Consider the following 24513-nt stretch of genomic DNA (forward strand, 5'->3'; position numbering starts at 1 on the left):
CTGGCCTTAAGTGATCCGTCTGCCTCGGCCTCCCAAAGAGCTGGGATTACAGGTGTGAGCCACCACGTCCGGCCCAAAAGTTTTTCAATAACTGAATTGAATATCAGTTTTTTAATTGAAATTTAAGTGAATTAGAAGTAAATTAAACTTTCATTTCCTAAGTTACACCAGCCACATTTCAAGAGCTCAAATGTCACATGTGGCTTGTGACCACTCTATTGGACGGCACAGTTTCATGCCATTTAAAATATATCCTTAACAATCCTCCTGTATTTCAAGCACTATTTATCTTACCAGTGTATGGATCCCAATATTCTTAAAGTAAACAACAATATTATATTGTTCTATGTTTTCATTCTAGAATACAACACATCATTTAAAGCCGGTGAGTATTTTTTACCTTTAAAAATACTCCTATCACCGCCAAACCATTTTCTTCCGGTGCTGCATCCTCAAAGTTTTCAAATTTGACTGCATTCCAATGCACTAGGTGCAGCTGAAACACCATGGAAAGAGGGTTAACCCATGACTACACAGACTCTCTCCAGAATAAACCCACAGCCTCAGTCAACCTACGACATTTAAACACATTTCTTCACCCAAAGTAAAGCCACCAAGAAAACCATATGACAATCCAAAATGAGATAGAAACAAAGACCAGGAAGAAATTTAGGCAAGAACAGCAATTAATATTTCTTTGGAATAAAAGGACTTAGGGAGTAAAAATAAAATTCATATAGCAAACTGAGTCGCATTTCAGTAAGGGATCAACATTTGCTCGTTCCCATTCTGCTTTCCATGAAATACTAACATCTAAAATCCATTTACATTTAAAGGAGAGAAAATGTTTATATTGAGAAAAATAAATTATCCTTATAGGAATCAGAAAACACTTGAAGACTGGCTGGGTGCAGTGGCTCACATGTGTAATCCCAAGACTTTGGGAGGCCAAGGTGGATGGATCATTTGAGGTCAAGAGATTGAGACCAGCCTGGCCAACATGGTGAAACCCCGTCTCTACTAAAAAAAAAAATACAAAAATCAGCAGGCGTGGTGGCGGATGTCTGTAAACCCAGCTTCTCAGGAAGCTGAGGTGGAAGGATCGCTTGAATCTGGGAGGCAGAGAATGCAGTGAGCCGAGATCGTGCCTCTATACGCCAGCTTAGGTGACACAGCAAGACTCCGTCTCAAAAAAAAAAAAAAAAAAAAAAAAAAGTTGAAGACACACTTCTTTGAGAGATGACCACTTAAAATGTTCTTTTTATTGTTGATATTACATTTAAAACTAAATTACTGCCAGGTGCGTTGGCTCACGTCCGCACTTTGGGAGGCTGGGGCAAGAGCATCACCTGAGGCCAGGAGTTCAAGCCCAGCCTTGGCAACACAGTGAGACCTCGTCTCTACAAAAAATTTTAAAATGAGTTGGGTGTGGTGGTACGCAACTGTGTAGTCCCTGCTACTTGGGAAGCTGAGACGGAAGGATCACTTGGGCTAAGAAGTTCAAGGTTGCAGTGAGCTATGACTGCACCACTGCACACCAGCCTGGGTGACAAAGTGAGATCCTAGTAAAAAAAAAGCAAAACCAACAAACCAAACAAAACCTAAATTACAAAAAAGTTATAAGAAGCAATTATATTTCCTTATGATCTCCCTATACTTTTGCTATGGTTTGCATATGGTCTGTTTGGTCCTGCCAGGTCTCATGTTGACACCTGCTCCCCAATGTTGGAGGTGGAGCTTCATGGGAGGTGTCTGGATCATGCAGGCAGATCCCTTATAAATAGCTTGGTGCCAATCGGGTGGAAGTGAGTTCTTACTCTTAGTTCCCAAGATAACTGATTTAGGTTTTTTCTTTTTTTGAGACAGGGTCTCACTCTGTCACCCAGGCTGGAGTACGGTGGCACAACTGTGACTCACTGCAGCCTTGACCTACTAGGCTCAAGTGACACTCCCACCTCAGCCTCCCAAGTAGCTGGGACTACAGGCATGTGCCACCATGCCTGGCTGTTTGTTTTTTTTTTTTTAAATGTTTTTTTGTATAGACAAGGTCTCACTATATTGCCCAGACTGGTCTCCAATTCCTGGCCTCAAGCGATCCTCCCGCATTGGCCTCCCAAAGTGCTGGGATTACAGGTGTGAGCCATCGCGTCCAGTCACAGAACTGATTGCTGAAAAGAGCCTGGTACCTCCTCCTTTCCTTCTTACCATGTGATCTCTGCATGCTGGCTCCCCTTGACCTTCCAACATGAGGAGAAACAGTTTGGGGACCTCACCAGATGCAGATGTGAGCAGCATGTTTCCTGTATAGCCTGCAGCACCATGAGTCAAGTAAACCTCTTTATAAATTACACAGTTTCAGATATTCCTTTGTGGCAACACAAATGGATTAAGATAACTTCTCTACAAATCATTCCTTGTCCACCACTCATGAACTTATTTTCTGGCATCACCATTCCCCCAAGTCTCCTAAGTGAGACGCCTCAAGGTCTTGGTTAACTTTGCTTTCTGTTCTCTGGAAGAGGATGTCACCTCCTAGTTCTGTTGCTTTTATTTCAGAAATGCTTTTTAAAAGTTGCTATTTTCTATATTTCTATTGCCTTCATTTAATCTCCAACCACCTATCACTTGGATTAATCTCAACTTGTGGCCCTGCATTGTTGCCTGGGTTAATCTAAAAACATAAAGTAACTGGCTAATTAGACAAAATCATGCTATGCCACTCTCTCGTTTACAAATAACTAGTTTCTGATGGGCCTGCCCTCCATCTACCCTATTATGCTTCGATGATCACCTCTCACTGCCTCTCCCCACAACACACATTCAACATTCTGGCCGCATCATTTTGTTTTTTGTTTTTTTTTTGTCATTTCCTGAACATTCTATCACATCTGCCTTTGCACAACTTTCCCTCAGTCCAGAATGCCCTTCTAATCCTCCTGGCAAACTTCCATACATCCTTTAATACCTAATATAAATGGCTCCTCCTTAGTGAAATCATCATAGACTCCTCTGAGTAGTCTGTATCACACGCCTTCCTCTGTGGTCCCACAGCCCTTTCAGAAACATTTTTCAAATCACACTTGCTTTATAATTTTAATTTCAAGTATTCTTCCCACACTAGACTTTGCCCTTCGGGTGGTTGACAATTAGTACTCCTGGCACTTCGTGCAGTGCCTTGCACATAGTTGCCACTCAGAAAATGTTGGATACATAAATAATGATAAAATTCATACATGTTATTAGGTGGCCACAAATATAAAACGTGTTTTTCTTGCCTAATTATCCTTCTGCTCTGTATTGTGATCTTATATTTTAAAATGTAATTAAATAGAATTACTATTTAATATAGAAGTTATTTGCAAAGTAAGCCAGCAGAGGAAAACTAGTACATATTCAACACATACACACACAGAAAACAGATTTCTGGTAAAGCTTTCATTTCATTTCATGCCCTTTCTTCTATACCAATTACAAAATCTGTACACAGAGATATATGTATTTGTTAATAAAAAATATTACCCATACTAGAAGGAAACGTCCATAAAAAAGAGAAGGGAATTTTTCCATACGCTGAAAAGTGAGTCCAATGATCATCCAGAAAGCCCATTCAGGGCATATACCCAAAAGAACAAAAAGAGACGTTTGTACACCCATGTTCATAGCAGCGTTATTCACAAAAGCCAAAAGGTAAGGAATAGATAAACAAATGTGGTCTATCCATAATGGAGTATCATTAAGCCTTAAAAAGGAAGGAAATTCTAACACATACTACAACATGGATGAACTCTGAGGACATTATACCAAGTGAAATAAGCCAGTCACAAAAAGACAAATACTGTATGATTCCACTCATATGAGGTGCCTAGAGTAGTCCGATTCATAGAGACAGAAAGCAGAATACTGGCTGGGCATGGTGGTTCATGTCTGTGATCTTTGGGAGACCAAGGCGGGCAGATGACTTGAGGTCAGGAGTTCGAGAGCAGCCTGGCCAACGTGGTAAAAACCCCCTCTACTAAAAATACAAAAGTTAGCTGGGCGTGGTGACGGGCGCCTATAATCCCAGCAACTTGGGAGGCTGAGGCAGGAGAATCACTTGAACCTGGGAGGCAGAGGTTGCAGTGAGCCAAGACTACCCCACTGTACTCCAGCCTAGGTGACAGAGCAAGAATCTGTCAAGAAAGGAGAAGGAGAAGGAGGAGGAGGAGGAGAAGAAGAAGGAGTAGGAAAAGGAGGAGACGGAGGCGGAGGAAAAGGGGAGGGGAGGGGAAGAAGAAAGGAAAGAAAGGAAACAAAGAAGGAAAGGAAAGAAAGGAAAGAAAGAAAGAAAGCCAAATACTGATTGCGAGGAGCTAGAGGGAGGGTGAATGGGGCACTACTGTTTAATGGGTAAAGTTTCAGTTTTGCAAGATGAAAGGATTTTTGGAGCTAGATGGTGGTGATGATTGTACAATAATCGAAATGTACTTAATATACTACTACTTAACTGTATTCTTATAAATGGTTAAGATGATAAATTTAATATTATGTATATTTTACCATAATTTTAAAAAAAATTTCAATGACTTCCATGCCATTGCTCACAAAGAGGTCAGAGAGAGTTTGATCTGTCCTCTGTTAATATGACACTGTTTCTTCAACTCCTTACAAGACCACCAGATCTTGCCCTCACCTGATTTATCTGTAGAATCTTCAAATTCCACGAGGAAAGAGTACCCATTATTCCAGACGTGGAGGCAGGTGGCTGGGTCATAAGAGATGGTGAGCGGTTTTAAGCCGGGATCATAAACACTGCCCCTCCACCAAATGTTGATGGGTGACTGTCGATCACCCCCGGGAACCAGGTCCACGCTCTCCCAGAGTGGATGCACTAGGAGAAAGCAGGTCAGGCTATTATCAAGATTGTCCACTATCTAGCATCATGTATGAGGCAATTCCACTTCTGGAGACCCTGTCAAGGCTAATGGGAACTAACAGCTTTAGCAATTAGCCATTCAGGGCCTTAATCAGCTGACTAAAGCAAAGGCTAAAAGACAAGCAAAGGCTAAAAGCAGAAGAACAGCATTCTGCCATCTTGAAAACCCAACTCATCTCAGTCTGCCTACTAAGCTCATCTAAACCAAGTGCAATTAGTCCTGTGATAACAGTAAAATGCATGGACATTAGTGCCATGTGGAAACAGATATTCATAAATGAGTTTCTTTTCTTCATTGAGAATTTCCCAAGTCCCAAGCCCCCAAACTAGCTCTAAATACAAAGACAAACTAATTCGATTTTCAGTAACAGACTTATTTTCAAAAAACACACACAAAAAAATGCAGGCAGAACTTTGAGAAAGGAAATGTTCAATCAAGTATTGTCAGTGTTTAATTGGTTGGCTGGTAGAAATCAAGGCTTGCGTAGTCTGCATCCTTAAGATGCTCACCCCACATAACTGTGCATGCTGAGTTGAGTTCACCTCCTATGTAAGCAAACTCTGAGGACCAGGCAGCCATCCTGCAAAACCTGGGTAGAACATCGGCATTGCTAAGGTCCCTGGGGGTCGCAGTGTGTCACAGGGATGTGGAGATTATCTATTAAGGTATACACATACAATTCATCCCCCACAGGCACTGAAGACATTGCTGATGCTGATTGTCCTCCAGAGTCAAGCACCAGGTCTCTGTAGCAAGTCCCTGATAAGTATCAGCAGACTTGCTGATAACACAGATCGGCCTGTTGAGACCCCCATGTGTGATGAGCAGAACCAATGTGTATCAGTTTGGGGTGGTCCAGTTCCCTGTCCTTTACAAGTACCATGGATGGGTAGAATCAAGAACAACAGGAAGACTAGGAGAAACATGAATTGAGAGAAATCATTACCAACGACCCTCTGCATCTCGCCCTACCACTAAGAATGGGTCTAAGGATTTGAGAAATAACTAGGCAGTTCCTACCCAGTCAAATCCCCCAAACATGGCAGAGACACTCTCTTCTAAAAACCAGAAACTTCCCTCTGGCTTACTCTTACAGGGGGGATAGTTCTCCTGCTTCAGTAGCAGCCCAAAGATGAAGTTTAAAATCTTAGCTTTAGCTTTATTTTTTTGTGGGGATGGGCAAAAGTGTCCTGGCAGTACAGACATTGAGCTCTCTTGGGAGTGTCCAGACCGGTGGTCTCAACAAGGAGAGTGACTATGGCCCCAGGGGACATTTGGCATTGTCTAGAGACATTTTTCATTGTCACAACTGGAAGAGGGTGCTACTGCCATCTAGTGGATAGATGCCAGGGATGCTGCTAAACATTCCACAAAGCACAGGAGGAAGCCACCACTGCAAAGTTACCCAGCCCCAAATGTCAACAGTGGCCCAGTTGAGAATCTCAGTCTACAGAAACTCAGAATATTCTTCTTTTTCCTATTTCTTCCTATAACATAGTATTCTCTTATCTCTAAAGAGATTTAAACCTAATTTAAAAAATTAAGTTCTACTTTAACTATAAAAGGTAGACATGCAGGTTTGGTATATGGAGTGACACTGAGATTTGGGGTCCCAACGGTCCTGTCACCCCAGCCAGTGAGCATAATACCCAACAGGTTGAACCCAATGTTATTTTTCTTAGTATGAAAGAATTCCTCACAGAAGAACAATAATTTTCTGTTAAATTTAGGAGCCAAAAATTAAAAATGCATTTGAACTGGCACAATATTTCAATACTATAATCTGATCAGAATGCAGATTCCTTCTAGAAAGCCCTTAAAAGGCCGATTCTATTTTTAAAGATTCCTGACACAAAGAGACTACGCACCTTCCCCTCTGAGACACTCAGACAGTGGTTGATAATGTGAGAATTCACATTCTTCAAAGCCATTCAATGAGGGTCTACTGTGAAGACTAGGGAAGAACTGGAGTGACAATCAGCTCCCTAAGATGATGCCTTGGTCACCCTTAATTGTTGCCCATCTAATTCATGAAATGGGAAGTATCAACACTCACACTCATGCAAATACCAGCCCAAGAAAACTGGGCCTATTCCTGCAATTGCTCTTTAATGACCATAACGACACAATCAATTTATGCCCTTGAGTTTACAAGTTCAGCTTCCAGAAGGTTTTCTTTCCTCCTACCCACCTCCTCCTTTTTAAACAAAGACCATCTAGGCTAGACCATCCAACCCACTGTGGGGAGAGGCAGTCCCTGGTCACTATCCCCCTATTGAAGCCAACTTTTTGCCAAGGGCTTGTTTTGCTAATGATAAACTCACACTTTTCTTTTCCTCTTCCCTCCCCTTCTACCATTTAACAAAATACAGATAGAAATGATTTCTTGGCGGTTGTCATACTTTCCCTCAAAACAGGAAGGTGATGACGAAGCATTCTAACAGAGGCTTCATTTTCAAGTTTTTCTCATGTGTAGAAAGTGAAGAGACTGTGACTATTTCAATCATGGTTTAAGTGAGCGAAGGGCACACTGTCATTAAAAAGGTGTCAATAATCTCTCACTGATGAGCAAGAAAACTCCTTTAGATTTCATGGTGAGGATGCACTTGGTCTTAATTCTTATTTATATGCCTAGTCCTGTGTTTGACTTATTTTATGCTTGCACCACCTATTTCTCTAGTCTCCTTGTGTGTCCCTGGGCTCTTCAAATGTAGAAAGCTCATTTCTGCATCAAGCCCCTTAGTTCCTGATTCTCCTCCTCTGCTGGAATCAATTTCCCCTCATTCCGCTTGGCACTGGCTCCTGTTATTGCCTTGTCACCTTCTCTCCTCTTTGACTACCCTATTATAACATGATCCCCTTGAATTTTTAATCATAGTACTCTGGTTTTGTCCTTCACAACATTATTACATGGGTATAGTTATAATTGTATGTACATGCACTTAGTTATCGGCCTCCCCCCCACTGCTCTGCAAGCAAGCTGGCTTTTTTTTTTTTTTTTTTGAGACGGAGTCTCGCTCTGTCGCCCAGGCTGGAGTGCAGTGGCCCAATCTCGGCTCACTGCAAGCTCCGCCTCCTAGGTTCACGCCATTCTCCTGCCTCAGCCTCCCAAATAGCTGGGACTACAGGTGTCCGCCACCACACCCAGCTAATTTTTTGTATTTTTAGTAGAGATGGGGTTTCACTGTGTTAGCCAGGATGGTCTCGATCTCCTGACCTCGTGATCCGCCCACCTCAGCCTCCCAAACTACTGGGATTACAGGCGTGAGCCACTGCCCCTGATGCAAGCTGGCTTTCAACTGCTATGGTAGATCGAATGAATCAGATGAAGCGTATCACTGAAGAAGTTTGCTTCTTTTTGCTTTATTTCCCATTACCGCCACAGATCACATTATTTTTCTTTAATGATCATTCAGGTTTAGCTCTTCCTCACCTTGCCCAGACCACTAGCCTAGTTCTGAACCCTACACTGCAGACTTCACACAAAGCCTCTTGGTCACCTGTCCTCTTTTCTCACTTCCCTTTACCCCGAGTTCAGCCACTCAGTTTTCCCAAATTACCAGCTTCGTCAGGGTGCTCCTGTGCTGAAGACAGTACATCAAGTGGAACTTCTGTGTCCAAGTGCCTGTGTTTTTCTCTTAGAACCCTCCTCACTTATCATTCTCCTCCTTCCTTCCAAACGCTGGTGTTCCCATGCTGCCCCCTTGGTCAATCCTAAACGAGTGGTGCTGTAAACTTAAAACACCCAACAGGCTTTGAAGACTTGGTGCAAGGTAAAGAATGTAAACTTATTAATAATTGTTATATGGATCACATGTTAAAGTGATAATATCCTGGATATACTGGTTTAAATAAAATGTTACTAAAATTAATTTCACCTGTTTTCTTTTCCCCTTTTCTAATATGACTATTAGAAAACTGAGAATTACATGTGGCTCAATTATATGTCTATAGGGCAATGTTGCCCTATACCCTCATGTGCTTTTTATCTGGTCCCTTGCTGTGTACCACCCTTTTTATGAGGGATGTGCTATTTCCTCATGTAATTGAAGACCATCTGTGTAGGCCTTGGCCTTAGTGCAGTGATGGGATACACAGGGACCCTCTGTATGACTTGGCTGAGGATAATCGCAGGATCACAAATTGCCTTGTTAGAGCATCAGGGCTGTAAAAGGCACTTGGATGCCAAGTCCATTAGCCATAGGATACACATGGAGTTATCAGCACAGGAGACTAAAAGCCCACATTTCTTGGTGGTCAGTTCCAGGGCTAATAGTCAGTCCCAGGTAGCTGAAGACAACCCTGAAGCCATTAGTACAATTCCATGGGACTCCTAACCCTCCCACTGTTTCTCAAGATCCTTTGAAAGTTAATGAAGACAATATAGCCTGAGGCATCCCAGCCCGTATCAGAGGTCTTTAGGAAGACACTGCAAAACAAGCCTGTTAAAACTCTTGTCCTCATCTGTACAAACCCCCATGACAAGTTTACCTATACAACAAACCTGCACACATACCCCTGAACTTAAAAGTTAAATTAAAAAAAAAAAAAGTATTGTTCTCCAGGCTTTGGTTCTTCAAAATTAATTGGAAAAATAATAGAACTTTATAACACAGTTGAGTTCTAATATAGATCAGTGCTGTCAAATACAACTTTCTCTAAAGATGAAAATGTCCAGTATGGTAAGTTGTAGTCACGTGAGGCTATGTTAATGTGCTTAAATTTACAGGTAAATACCCATAATGGCCACATTTAATTGTGGCTACGTTTTAGACAGCGCCATTCTAGTCCAAGTTATCCTAAAAGGAAATGTTTCTTTTCTTTCTAAAAGCAGGGACGATCATGAACATTAAGAATCACTGGAATAATATTAAATTTGTACTATTTACATTAATCTTCATATTTCATTAAGAATTAACATTATTAATTTTCCTATGGTCTAAGATCTCATGCCTAATTTTTTTTTTTTTTTGAGACGGAGTCCTGCTCTGTCGCCCAGGTTGGAGAGCAGTGGTGCAATCTCGGGTCACTGCAACCTCCGACTCCCAGGTTCAAGAGATCCCCCTGCCTCACAGCCTCCTGAGTAGCTGGGACCACAGGCGCGTACCACCATGCCTGGCAAATTTCTTGTATTTTAGTAGAGAAGGGGTTTCACCATGTTAGCCAGGATGGTCTCGATCTCCTGACCTTGCGATCCGCCCGCCTTGGCCTCCCAAAGTGCTGGGGTTACAGGTGTGAGCCACCGTGCCCGGCTACCTAAATCTTTTTATGTGATTATTATGCTAAATTTCACTAGATGATACACTAAGTGAAATTGATTTTATTTTCATCTTGGATAACAGGTGTAGGCTTTTATTTTTATCTTGTTTTATTACAAGTCCCTCAAGTTAGGACTTTCAACAGTTACTGTGTGCTACTTGAGATAACAGCAAACAGCAATCTGAGTTGACAGCTAAAGATTATCTGTGGAGAGCCTTGGGAGCAAAGATATGATGAGCAGAGAACTGGGCTGATCTGAAATGCTGCTTTCCGAATTTGCCACAACCTCCTACTTTCATTCACTCCTTATTCTGCTTTGCCTCCTCTTAAAATGGTCAGATTTAAAACATCTGAGGCAGGCACTGAGCCTATGATGATGATAACAATCAAAGTACTAGAAGTAGCTGCCACAACTGAGTTTCTTTTCTTTTCTTTTTTTTTTTTTTGAGACAGAGTACAGGTCCCGGCTCACTGCAACTTCTGCCTCCCAGGTTCAAGTGATTCTCCTGCCTCAGCCTCCTGAGTAGCTGAGACTACAGGCATGCACCACCATGCCCAGCTAATTTTTGTATTTTTAGTAGAGACGAGGTTTCACTACGTTGGTCAGGCTGGTCTTGAACTCCTGATCTCAGCTGATCCGCCCGCCTTGGTCTCCCAAAAGTGCTGGGATGAGTCACCGTGCGCGGCCACATAACTGAGTTTCTAACCCTCAAGAATCTCGGGTTATTCTTGGTTACAAGTGTACACTAGCCTTCCACTGGGGTACTGAGCTGTCAGAAACAATGAGAATTGTGTTTACAATTCAGCAGATGAGGGTCCAGAATATAGAAATAGGACCTGCTCAAAGGCCCAGGGCAAGAAAGACCACAATATTCTTCTTGGGGCAAACAGGTTGGAACAGTGAAATATACCACAAACAAAATCAAATGGTGACTTTCACCTGTTTTTTCTAGTAACTCAGAAACAAGAACACGTCATATAATACAGCTATTAGTCAAGTGAACCCCACCTCCTCGAGGGACCACTGTTTGGTTTCTGTTGGCACTAAAAGCAGCAAACTATCCTAATGGCATAGGCTGATTGGACTTTTAGGCATTTAACTCTCAACTTTCAGGAAAAAAAAGACAAACAAACTAAAGATCGAGGCAGAAACCCCACACTCACACAAAACGTTAGTAACTAGATAAATATGACTAAATTTTTTCCATGTTAAGCCTTAGAATGCAGTGCCAGGGTTTGGAATAAGCCAATCTGGGTAGGATATGGGCACACCCAGCAATCATAAATTTGTTATGACCCCAACCAACTCATCTCAAGGAGAACATAGTCAATGTTGGGATAAAACAAAATAAATTTGTAATCAAAAATTCTTTTGAAGCAGTTTCAAGTCAATGGATCCAGCTAGATCAACATTATTAATGGAATTCCTTTTCTTATGTGCACAGAGGTTCAAAAAGGGTAAACCCAAAGAGCACAATCTGAGAAACCTCAAATTCTGAAACAAGCCAGTATTTGAAAACTATGTAAATTCATTGTGAATAGTGAAAAATATATTTAAAAAACTAAAAGATATATTTAGCCAATTCATTAACCACATCTATCCACCATCACAGACATCTCTCCTATCATCTCAGTGGTTCTCTCCCAGGGTTATTTTGCCCTCCCTCCCAGGGCACATTTAGCAATGTCCTGAAACATATCTGAATGTGACCATTTGGGGAGTGCTACTGGTAAGAGATCAGGGATGCCATTCAACATCTAGTGAGCAAAGGGCAGCCCCCACACTACAGAATGATCCATCCCCAATGTCCATCGTGCTGCAGTGGAGAATCCCTGCACCATCCAGCCACAGATAGTACCTTGTATTTCCAGGAGGGGAACAAGATGAGAAAGGCTTGAGGAAGACCATTTGCTGCATCACACGATCTTCTGTTTTTACAGCAGAGCACACCCTTGCAAATCAGTCAGCTAGAATTAATTCTGCAATTCTTAACTCTGGAGAGAATATTCTGAAGCATGAAGCCACTGAAGTGCTTGCAAACATTCATGTGCAGCTTCCAGCAATTTAAGATTCACAGAAATAATCTGCAGTTTGTGGATCAACCTTAGTAAAAAGACAACTGCTAACAATAAATAATAAAGAACAGGTTCCAGAATATCTGAAACTTTCTCCAGTTTCTGCATGACATCATTGTAACATTTTAACATTTGTCAAGAAAGAATGTTCCACATTTATTTTACTGGACAAATAGAGAAACAGTTATTCTCGCAGTCCATAAGGCATATAATCTCACACTGGAATGCCAATGACATCATAGCGACAAATGCTTAACACACGTGATTTTTATAAAACCAACAAGTCTTTTCTCCTCTCTTTAATGAAATGGTGTACTCACAGGTTTATTTCTGGATTTTGTAAGTACAAGTACAGAGGCTGCAGGATGGCCTGGGCCTTGGAATGTGGAAGCTTCTCCACAGCAATTTGCATGGGGACACAGGACAAGTGACCCTCAGGCTGTTCATCTCCACCATCTTTACCCTGAAACCTTGATCAGTTCCCAAATAACTTGCAGGAACCCAATAACCTAGAGGGAAGAGGGCAGAGGATTGAAAGCTGTAAACAACAGAGACTTAAGATCATGAGAAAACCTCTAAGTAGGACAATATTCAGACTAGTAATACACACCCTGAGGTGGAGGGGGGGGGAAATGGGAGTCAATTATCCATCCACTCTTGTTCCTCAAACTCATTGGTCACCCCAAGATGACAGACCCACTTGCTTTCCCTCACATTCACTTGGTGCTCCTGCCTGCCCACCAGCCACATGGACTTTAGTTCTTCCAACTCCTGCCTTTCCCTCCAGCCTGTGTAGATGCTCTTCCTTTCCTGGACTCTCTCTCCATCTGTGCGTGGTGAATCCCTACCCCCACTTCAGGTGACTGACACCAGCATCCCTTCCTCTAAGCTCTCCCGACCACGTGCTCACAAGGTCAGCCCGGAACTGCTTTGTGGTCACAGTGTTGATCACAGTCGAATTAATACCTGACCAGGAATGTACTTTATCACCGCATCCTCTCCAGTATCTAAGCCCCATGGTGGCAGGGACCGTGTCTGCCTTGGTCAGAGCTGCATCTCTTAGGGACACAGTGCCTCATTCAAAATGGGTGCTGGGAGTACTAGTCAAGTGACCCGAGTAGGCTCCCTTGGGGACAAAGATGTTGGTCCTAACTTCAACAACTAAGAACTGTGCCATGACTGCCAGCACGCTCTGACACAGTACTAGGGGTCTTTCCTTTTCTCCAACGCCATCACCCATTTGTAGGGATGTCTATACTTTTAAAACACTTTTAAATATTTCTCCTTTGAGAAGAGGGTCTCATATCCCTAGCTAAAAGATCCAAAGGACCCCCCAACTCCTGCCTGATCTAAAAGAGGACCCTCCCGATGAACCCCATCTAGTCTCACAGGGCTGGGATTCTGCCAGTTAGCACTTTCACTTTAAAATGTATTGTCATTTCTTTTGCTCCAAGCACAGTGGTGGGTGCTATGATGCAAAGATGACCAAGACTTGAACTGTACGTTCCAGGTATGTAATTTCTCCCTTAGGAGTCTCTTGAAATGCACATAGTATGGGTAAGAAAAACACAGAGCAAACCAGTTCACAGCAGGGTATTTCTGCCACCTCAGATTCTGCCTTCTCTTGCCAAAAGATGGGCTCTCAGCAGTATGGCCATGCTGGGGTGGGGGTGGGGGTGGGGTAGGTGGGAATGGGTGGCAAAGGACACAAACATAGAAGTTGAGGGGCACTAAAGACACATTTCCCCTACGAATCTGAACTTTATTTCTTCATACCATCTTTCCAAGAAGAGTGTAAGATACAAAACCCACATCATGGTCCTCAGTGATGCTGAGCAAGGAGGCAAACGTGCTTTTATCCTCCCCTCTTTGTGCACATTCACGCTAGTAACTGGCTGTGCACTAGCTCCTCTCCTCTGCACTGCTGTCCTTGACCCTGCTCCATCTAAGCTAGAGGGCAGACTACACCTACGTGAAAGGAGCGAGAATCATCTCTATGTGCACTGTGAAGTAAAGCACAGCAGGATGAGAAGCCAGTCTTTTGGCACAGTGCCATGTGCTTTGCTTTGTGTATGTGTCACTTTGCGAATGTGCGCTGAACTCAGGGAGCCAGAGGTGTGCAGCCATTACATTAAAGGGGACTGGTAGGAAGTTTGTGAATCCCATAGAGGTTCCTTATCTCTAGGCTTGACTCCCTACTGGAGGTCTTCAGGCCAATGTATTAGTTTGTAAGAAAGTACCATAGACTGGGTGGCTTAAAAACTTTTGTCTCACGGTTATGGAGGCTAGAAATCTGAGGTCCAAGTTCTCTGCAGGGTTGGTTCCTTCTGAGGGCAATGAGAGCTCTGTCCCAGGCCTTTCTACTTGGATGGTTAATTTTATGTGCCAACTTGGGTAGGTCATGGTACCCAGATGCTTGGTCAAATACCAGTTTAAATATCCCTGTGAATGTATTTTTTAGATGAGATTAACATCTAAATCAGTAGACTTGGAATAAAGATGATTACCCCTCATGTGGGTGGGCCCTACCCAATCAGTTGAAAGCCTTAAGTGAAAAAAAGACAGGTTGCCTGAGGAAGAGGAAATTCTACCTCCAGACTGCCTTTGGACTGGAGCTGTGCCATGGCACCAGTTTGTGCTCACAATCCAGTCTGAATGTGTCCCCAAAGTTCACGTTTTGGAAACTTAATCTGCAATGCAAAAGTGTTGGGAGGTGATTAAATCATGAGGGCTCTCCCCTCATGAATGGATTAATGCCATTATTAGGGGGGAGCTGGTTAGTTTCTGAGGTAGTGGGTTCCTGCTAAAAGGATACATTTGGCCTCATTACCCTCCTTCCCTCCTTCTTCACCCCCAACCTCTCCCACCCCTCACATGCACATGTTCGTGCCCTTCTGCCTTGTGCTATGGGATGACGCAAGAGAAAGCCCTCACTAGATGTTGAGCAGATGCTGGCACCATGCCCTTGGACTTCCCAGCCTCTGGAATCATGAGCCACATAAATTTCTGTTCAATAAAAATTATCCAGTGTCAGGTATTCTGTTACAGCACAAAACTGAGTAAGACAGGCTGTAATATCAACTCTTCCCTGGTCTTCAGCCTGTTGGCCTGCACTGCAAATTTCATGAGACTACATTCACGAGCCAATTTTTAAAAATAAATCTCTCTCTCCCTAAACACACACACACACGCGTGTGCACATGGACACAGGCACACCCACACATACATACACACACACACACACAATTGGTTTTGTTTCTCTGGAGAACACCTAATAAACCTTGCTTCTGGTAATTCCTTGGCTTGTGTCAGCATTAAGTCCAATTTTCATAAGCCATTCTCATCTTGTGTCCAAATTTCCCCTTTAATTAAGGACACCAGTTATATTGGACTAGTGGCCACCCTAATGACTGTAATTACCTCTATAAAGACCCAATATTCATATAAGGTCACATTCTGAGGTACTGGGGCTTAAGACGTAAACGTATATGAATTTGAGATGGGAGAATGCAATTCAACTCGTAACAGTCAGTGACACCTAAAGTATGTCTGCGTTGCCTAAAAGGTGTTGACAATTCTCAAACCAAAGTTACAATCACTTTTGTTTCGTTTTATCTGTGTTTGTGTAAGTACAGTTTTTAGTGGGAGTGTGTATGTCAAAATGTCTAAGGAGATGAAAAATCACCTTGTTGAAGCCATATAAAAGTCTGGCTCAGGATTTAAAAGACAGACTGCCAATAAGCTTTCAATATCTTATCTTGATAGTACCTGGAGCCAGGTGAGAGCATCTGGTTTTTAAATAACTTCACTATCTGAATTCACTTAACAGGTTTAAACAGCAATAGACCATGGGTCAACTGAATTTAGAATCTGTTTTCCCCTTATTAGGGCAAACTTCAAACTTGTACAAAAAAATGGTGAGAATAAATCACTTATATATCCAATACTCTATTTCAACAATTACCAGTTTGTGGCTGGATAGGGCCTAGGAGAGCTAAGTCTTTTGTGCTATACATCCTTTGCTATCACTGATTATGCATGTATGCCTTGGATATTACTAACATGTTCTTTTTCTGTTGTTTTGCAACCTTAGAAATGTGTGAAAAAAGAAAAGATTCTAAAAGTCTTTAAATGTCATAAGTATTTATTAAATGCCTCATAGCTTGAACTCTGCCTGATTAAGCGACTTATGCAAAACAGATGGAAAAGTACTAACAAAAGGTTACACTGAAAAATTCCTTGATTGGCATCAGATTGACTCTTCATTTTCTCAACTCCTGATTTCAAAAGGAAGCCTGCCTTCTGCAATTTCCTGAAACCTAAATTAAGATATTACACTGCTATGTCTTAAGAAAGCTTAGCTTCCTCCTCTCACTCACTTCTTCCTTGAGAGCGTGATCCCAATCTGAGGTTGCCAAAGGTTTCAAAATATATTTCTTATACCTGATTTGTGTGTTGCAACTAACGTGCCCCAGTGTGGCCAGTGACATGATGAATTTCCCTCTTTCCATCAGATTTCCTTAATATTCATATGCAATCACAAGGCACTCAACCTTTATTCCATTGCAACTGTGAGCAGTGGCAGCCTTTCTGCCTGGTTCCAAGAACAGGGCAGCTACGTATAGGCACAGAGAATGGTGTCCTTGCTGTTTTGGCCTTTCGGTTCATTCCAGCCCAGGTACTGATTTAAAATAGCCCAGAAAGTTTTTCATTTCCAAAATATTCAAGAACAGTTCAGCTTTTCACTAAGTCCCTGAAGACGGGGAGGTGGGGTGAACTTTAGTTCACCGGGGACTCTGATGCAGGCGCTGCGAATAGTGACTCCTCTGAGAGATGCGCAGGGGCAGCATTTCTTACCAGAGATTTCTGACTATTCTCCAAACTCCAGCAAGACTTTCAAAGTGCATAGTGGAAATGGTCAGATTATCAGCAAAGGAAGAAGGGGAAGCAGAAAGCAATGTGGTATTCAACGGCTAACAGAGAGCATATAAACAAATTAAGGTTTATGCATCTTCGTTAACTCACTTCCTTCCCAAGCTTTTCCAGCAAAAGTAAACGTGAGGGAAGTACACTGATATTAATACTAACGCGTTTCCAGCAGCCTCAGAGCAGCAGCATTTAACGCTGAATATCACACAGAATCCCAGTCACCAAGAATGTCTGCATTTTGGAGGTTCCTCTCCTCCGGCTCTGGGGCAGGGCACAACAGAAAAACTCAGATTTGTCCACGGGACACAACTGTGCTTTTGATCTACTCTGGGGTGGCTGTGTCTGTCCACAGCCCCTGGCATAGTCAAGTGGGAAGATCAACAATGCAGACCCGAGGGAGTCCCAGCTTGCTGATCCTCAGTTTCTGGAAATGCACTCCTCTCATCCCGCAATGTCTCTGGGAAAGCTGTTTTACTTTTTAATAGACAGAATCCTAAAAGGATGTCTGGTGATCCTCAAAGTGGAGAAAGACAGCTAGAGTGGGGAAGTGGCTACTTCCCCGACGCCAGCCTCCCACTCCTATTCCTCCGAGAAGCCCCGCCAGGACCCCGGCCAACCTCGCGGAACCAAAAGCCTCTCTGGCTCCAGAGCCGATAGCGGCACGCGGTCATGTTTGCGGCAAGTGGCAGAGTTCCTGCCCTCTCAGGCAGACCACCCCCCAATGCTGCCCACGCTCCTTACTCCCTCCTGCCCTTACCCGCACGACTTACCTGAATCAGAAACTCCACGTTCGCTCCCGGGACCCGAAGATCCAGCACGCGGCCATGTTGCCCACGCCCCCTCACGTTTAGCCACGTCCCCACGCAGCAAACGTCATTTCGTCATTCCAGGCTACGCCCCTATCAGTCCCGCCTCTGTCCCCGACCTAAGCTCAAATCTTGCCCTGACCACGCTTCCCCTGCGCCGGAGTCCACACCAGCTCTGCGCTCTGGCTACACATCTCCTGTCGCTGCCACGCGCCTGCACGCTAACTTGCCCACGCCTCTGCCCTCCGCCTGCTCCACCATGTTTGTTACGCCCGTCAGAGCAACAAGGCACGCCCACACGTAAGGACCGCGCCCCCACGTTCGAGGCACGTCTCTGCGTTCCAACTACGTCAGGGCCCTGCTTACCTTTTCGCGCCACCTCCCCTGTCCGTCACTACTCCGCTGCCTGCCTTTCCAGCTGTGGCCACTTTTCCACGCTTCAGCCAGTCTGCGCCTCTGAGCGCAGTTCGTTTCACATACCAGTGATCATCCAGTCACAACTATTCTGCCTACCCTACCTCCCTCCCTTGGGCCCACGTCCTTACTCCGCCTAAAGTATGCCCACCCTCCCGCCAATTCGAATATCTTTTTTTACACCCTTGGGACTACGCCACGCCCTTCACGTAAGGGCTAAGGACAGCTCGTTCGGGTCACGCCCCTGCGGTACGCCTGGGCCACGCCTCTTCCGCTAAGCCTTGTGCCTGCGCTCCTCACTGGCGGGGCCGTTCCCGCCGTGGCTAACCCCTTCTTTTCTCTAGGAACAGGCAAGACCCGTCTGGTCCGCGTCACATCTCTTCCTGCATTCCACACCTCTCCTTTCTGGCCAGTCCTGGCCGTCCTCCTAGGCCACGTGCCACAACCCTACGATCCTCATTGGCCACGGGCATCCGGCGCATGCGCACTTCCCCACCTTGAGTTCTGGCCACGCCTTAGGTTCCCAGGCCACCCACTTTTGGTTCCACTCTGGTCACGCGTCTGCCGCCAGTTCCACGCCCTCTGCGCTCCTTTTAGGTGAGAGACTTGATTCCAGGAAACCACGGAGGAGTTGGAGGGGCCCACCGGTCTCTGGAGAGAACTGTCCAGGTCCTGGAACCAAATGTCCGCGGCATTTATAGAGTGAAATGAGCCTGCGGATCTCTGATCCTCTCTTAAAAAGTGACTTTCTCCATGTATTTCCCAACTCTAAACACCACAACTCGTTAAGCAAAAACCGAGTAGGAAACAGAACTGATGGGCCAGTGGTGGAGCAATGTTCCTTCTAGCTGGGTTTCATGTCCTTTAGCCCGACATGGAGATCAACTGGAACCATGTTCCTTCCAGCCCCTCAGCGAACTTTAAATGCTAGGGAGATGCATGGAGTAAGCACACTCCTCTATTTCCTGATGTGTCCTGCTGATGACTTTTCCTAGTTGCTTGGTGCTCTAATGCTGTCTAGGTCCTGTCGAGACAGCACCACATTCAGACCTCTGTTTGCAGCCCCCTGCTCCAAGATTACTCTTTTTTACTCCCTCCATGCGCAATTCTGGGTTCACAGGAAAAAAGTGAGGAGGTTATTACCAGCTTTTCTGTCCAGAAATTTCTGAACGGACATTCTTGGAAGATGGACACTTTCCATTAGCCATTCATTCATTGATTTACTCAAGGCAGATTTATCAAGTATTATGTTCCAGTAAGAAATAAGACCCAAAGAGATTACATACTGAGCTTCCCCAACTCAAGTTTGGATGGCACAAGAATTGAGAAAGTTAAAGATGGTGTAATAAAGGAGTTGATAGGTGGAAAAGGACTTGTTAAGTGCTGGTTTGTTGTTCTAATTAGCAGGAGTATTTTGGGGCAGCAAACATAGCAAGCCACTTTTATAGCAGTTAGTACAGCCCCCTTCACAATAAATTCTCAATCTTCATTTAAAGTATTCCCTTTTCACTTGTATAGAGGACTACAATTTTTCCCTCCATGGCAGTGAGATTTACTATATACACTTCTACATATGCCAGCAATCAAGATTTTATGATCACATATAAAGTGTAAAAGTTCCCTTCTCTTCCCGCCTTCCATCCACTTCTGCTTTGAAAACAGTGGAAGTTTCACAATACTGAGCTACAAGGAGCACAGAGTAAAAGACAATTTTCAACAAAACATTTTTTATTAAGCTCACCCTGGCTCTGAGAACTCTATCTCATTTATATAAAATGTTTCCAATGCTAATCATTTTTTGCATGAAAAATTAAACACACCGGAAATAGGGCCAAGTGCAGCCTGTGTAAATTACTGCATTGATTTTTGTAACATTATTTATAGCATTATTTTCTCCCAGATGATTTGAGGCTGCATACCAAAATATAGGCAACACTGTATAAAATAAGTATTATAGGTTAAGGAACCAGAGGAGAAATTCATGGAGGTAGAATAAATAATGTAGCCAATGGTGAGATTAACACTGATGCACACTTTCAGATCCAGAACAGTTGTTGAAGGTGGGCAAGAGATCTCACTCTAAGCTTTCATAGAAAACAGGAGATAACAAGTATTTTAAAGTTTTACAGTGTTCATAAAAACCAGTCAATCAGGATTTTGTTTGCTTTTGAGAAGCACTTTTTTTAAAAAGTAATTTTTAGCACGAAGGCAAATCCCAGTTCCTCATCATGATGACGCCGTGAGCTACGTAGGAAATAAGTGTCATATGTTGTTACACCCACATTCCCTCAGTGGAAACTTGGCATAATCACAAAACACAGGGCACTGAATCAATTTCATGAACCATCCAAAATTTCCTGTTCAACTGAGTACACAGCCCCACAATGGTCTGGTTTAATTCAGGGTAGCATTTAGATAATCTTTCCCCATAATGGCGCATAAGCCTCAGCTCACATGTCAACTCCCATTTATTCATATTAGTTGGCTGAATAGCTCAGTTGGGGTGGCTGAGTCCATGCACAGAAGGAAAAAGTTCTGAAATAGATTAAAAAAATTTTGTCATGGGTGTGGAATGAGCAAATGGCTGCAAACAACAACCTGTCATCTCTGATTTGTAGTAATAGGGATCTCTTGTGCACATCTTTTAGGCTGTCCACAAAATCATTTCTCATAAGACTTTTGATGAATTTCAGACAGTAGAGGGTTCAGCATCATCACTGGTCAAAACTTAGGAGCAGAAATTCTGAGATATTGATTAATTCATATGTCTTTAATATTAATGGTGGCATATAAACTAGAAGTGATGTGGTCTGATCCTGCCCCCGCCCCCAACCTTTATAGAGGTTGGCAAAAGAAGTACCTATTGTCAGGGCTAAATGTGACTGGGTGACCTCCAGCTGGCGAGCAAATCAATGATTAAGGATGGAAAATACTATTTCATAGACCATGGCTACAATACTGTTAGCCTAGTAAAAAGAGAAAATTGACTTGCCAGCTCATGAGAAAACTCTTACACCTGAGCAACAGTGGAACCAGCTAAACCTGTAATAGAAATGTCTTGCTTTTACTACATGAGACCCGTTATAAAGTATTAGTCTCTGTGCACAAGATGAGACACACAGACACACCATTTAAGAAACTGTCCTTTACATTGCTAGTTTAGGAGCATAAAGTTGGCAGAATTACACTCACTCAGTTGGTCTGAATTAATTTTTATTTCCAAACAGTAGTGATTAACTTTCTCTGAAGTAGAAAAATGTTAACTTGTGAAGAATAAGACAAAGTTCATAATGATTATGGCTACTGATTAACCTACAAAATTTGATGAGCTTTTCGAATATCCTTGCTTAATATAGTTTCTCATCTTAAAAAGGGGATATGATATGGGATGGAGACAAAAATATTCCACATTATAGAGTTCCTTGCTTACCAAGGATACTGGAAATTTTGTGTGTGTGTGTGTGCGCATAAAAGCAAGCATACTATAAGATTGTAACAGCATCTGTTCTATGTTCTAAAATTATTATTAAAATAAGCTCATTTATCTTTTTCTTAAGATGGCCAATGAAAAATAATTTCCTGTTTTTTGTAGTTGTGGGCACATAGTGGGCTGCCAGTCCAACAGCCTATGATTGGTAAATAAAGGGCACATTGGAAACTCACTGTCAGGGAATGTCCTTCCCATCTCCCATTGTCTTTCTCCCTGTCATTTATAATAAAGCCATTCCCACATTGAAATCTTCATTAGCCTCTCAGGACCATTGTTGGAGAATCCAAACTCTCTGTCCTCTTAAGATCGGAGCCCAACTTGGCTTTTCAGATGCATCTACACTGATGCTCCCTCCCCCATCTTCCTCTGAACCACTCTACCAGCAAGTCCCTGCTGTTGGCCATATCCTGTATCTGTCCTTTGTGTTTGTTTTCAGATTTCCTTAACTTGGATCCGGTGGGTTTTCATGTTTTATTTACCTTTAAACATCTTGCCATTGTTCCAGGTCTGTCTTGATTATCATTGAGAAACTTTTCTTTTATTTTTCTTTTGTTACAGTTTTATAATTGACTTGTCAAATCCAGTAACTTTTTATCCTCTCTTTATCCAGTGTTCACAGCATTTTGTTCACAGCATTTTGTTCACAGTTGTACATGCATCTATTGCCATCATGATTTACTTTTGTGTCCTACAAACTTGTAAGTTCCTGAAGGGCAGAGACTATATTTGGTTCATTTTTGCATTTCTCATAGCTCATGAATATGATAGTTGAAAACTGAGTTGACTAATTTGAATCATAAACTGAAGTTCTAATAAGCTTGTGACTGGAAATTAAGTACCATGAAATGCATTGCAATGTGTATATTTTTACGTTCTTAGCCTTAGAAAAACCACACACACACACACACACACACACACACACACACACACGTCTCCCTTTTTTCTTCTGTTCTGCCATGTGTGGGTTATTTCCATTAACTCAACTACAAGAAGAAAAGAGTTACCTAAATGATGTTTTTAAAGTTTGTGGGGGTGTTTCGCAGCATCCCTGTCCTCCACCCACTAGATGCCAGTAGAAATCCTCTCTTCTGCCGTTCATGACACCTAAAAATGTCACCAGACGTTGCCAAGTGTCTCTGGAGCACAAAATCACCCCCAGCTGAAAACCACTGAGTTAAAATAGAACTTATGCACAATAGACAAAAATAGTTTGTCTCTTCATGCATCTTAACACTGACAATTTAAAGAGAATAAAATTACTTTTGCTACCTAATTATACTGAAAACACTGTATAAATTATTAATAATACAAACACCTTGATATTGTTTATTATATATATATAGTATATTCATTTTATTACAATTTAAACAAGGAAGGATCTCATTTATTAAAATTCTACAACATTTAGAAAATCATTGAGTAGAGCCATTTAATTAAGATATTAAAACGTCCAAAGGTGTGCGTGTGTGTGTGTGTGTGTGTGTGTTTTTTGAGACAGAATCTCGCTCTGTCACACAGACTGGAATGTGGTGGCACAATCATGGCTCACTGCTTCAATCTCCCTGGGCTCAGGTGATCCTCCTGCCTCAGCCTCCTGAGTTGCTGGGACCACAGGTGCATGCCACCAAGCCTGGCTAATTTTTGTATTTTTTGTAGAGAGGGGGTTTCGCCATGTTGTCCAGGCCTGTCTTGAACTCTTGGACTCAAGCAGTCTACTTGCCTCCCCCTCCCAAAGTGCTGGGATTACAAGCATGAGCCACCACACCCAGTTGCAAAAGTGTGAAGTTTTAAAATCATACGAAGTTTCTATGTTCAATTATTAAAAGTTTTAATTGATTTCTTTTAATGTGTTACAGCCAGATACATTTCTGAAAATCCAATAAAAATATACAGAATAATGTCACATTTGAGATGGTTTTACAGTTTACTAATTTTAGGAGCTATGTATTTACTAAATTTCTGTTTGTGATAATGAAACAAAATAACCAGGTTCAATTTTAAAAGAAACATTTGTTATCTCCACCTCTTGCTTTATTGCAGGTGAATGGAGCCTACGTATGCTCACATATTTATACAAATCTAGTGAACTTAACAAGGGATCTTGCATGAATCAAAAGAACGACACATATGTTTTCTTTTCATGTGATCTCATATTCTATTTGCCCCAGAGCGGTAGATCAATAGTTATGTGCTCAGAAAGTGCTTTTCAAGAGTGTTGTGGAGTATAAAAAACACAGAGAAATCAATTTCGTTTTCCCATCTCAGGAGACTCAGTGCCCTTTTGTGTGGCTCATGGCAACAGTAATCTGAACTTTTAAATCTACATGCTCTAAACTCGGAACATTTGCAAGTAAATAGTAACATATTCAGAATGATTGAAACTGCTTTATTTGTCATCATTACCATGGTTACTAATAAATTATGAAGCTCCCATATGTGAAACTGCCGAAATGAAAATTTTATGAAGCAATTTACCCATATATGAAGGCTCTGGAAACTTACTACTTAAAATTTGTGCATTAAGACAAGCACTATATTTGTACAAGACTTTGAAAAGTATAAGAAAATATAGTATGTTGAGAGGCAAGAATCCTAGTATCTAGTTCTGTTTTCCATTTATTTTACT

The 24513-nt window shown here is 42.4% G+C and overlaps 1 protein-coding gene across 10 annotated transcripts in view; it reads right to left on the minus strand.

The window, feature by feature from the left end:
- The window catches only part of CA5B (carbonic anhydrase 5B), a 110857-nt gene extending 92053 nt beyond the window's left edge, over positions 1–18804 (minus strand). Inside the window, exons 1-3 of one of the 10 annotated variants that reach the window (XM_017954103.3) lie at positions 17948–18804; positions 12569–12757; positions 4670–4867 (exon numbers count right to left, since the gene is read on the minus strand). The gene's annotated coding sequence lies outside the window, so the exon portion shown is untranslated. Of the gene's footprint in view, positions 1–400; positions 989–2205; positions 3705–4669; positions 4868–12568; positions 12758–17947 lie in introns of those variants that run through there. The other 9 variants (XM_017954098.3, XM_017954096.3, XM_017954100.3 and 6 more) reach the window with 9 other exon arrangements.
- Between the last annotated feature and the right edge of the window lie 5709 nt (positions 18805–24513).

Source organism: Papio anubis, chromosome X (assembly GCF_008728515.1).
Source record: "Papio anubis isolate 15944 chromosome X, Panubis1.0, whole genome shotgun sequence".
In the NCBI taxonomy this organism is placed as follows: Eukaryota; Metazoa; Chordata; class Mammalia; order Primates; family Cercopithecidae; genus Papio; species Papio anubis.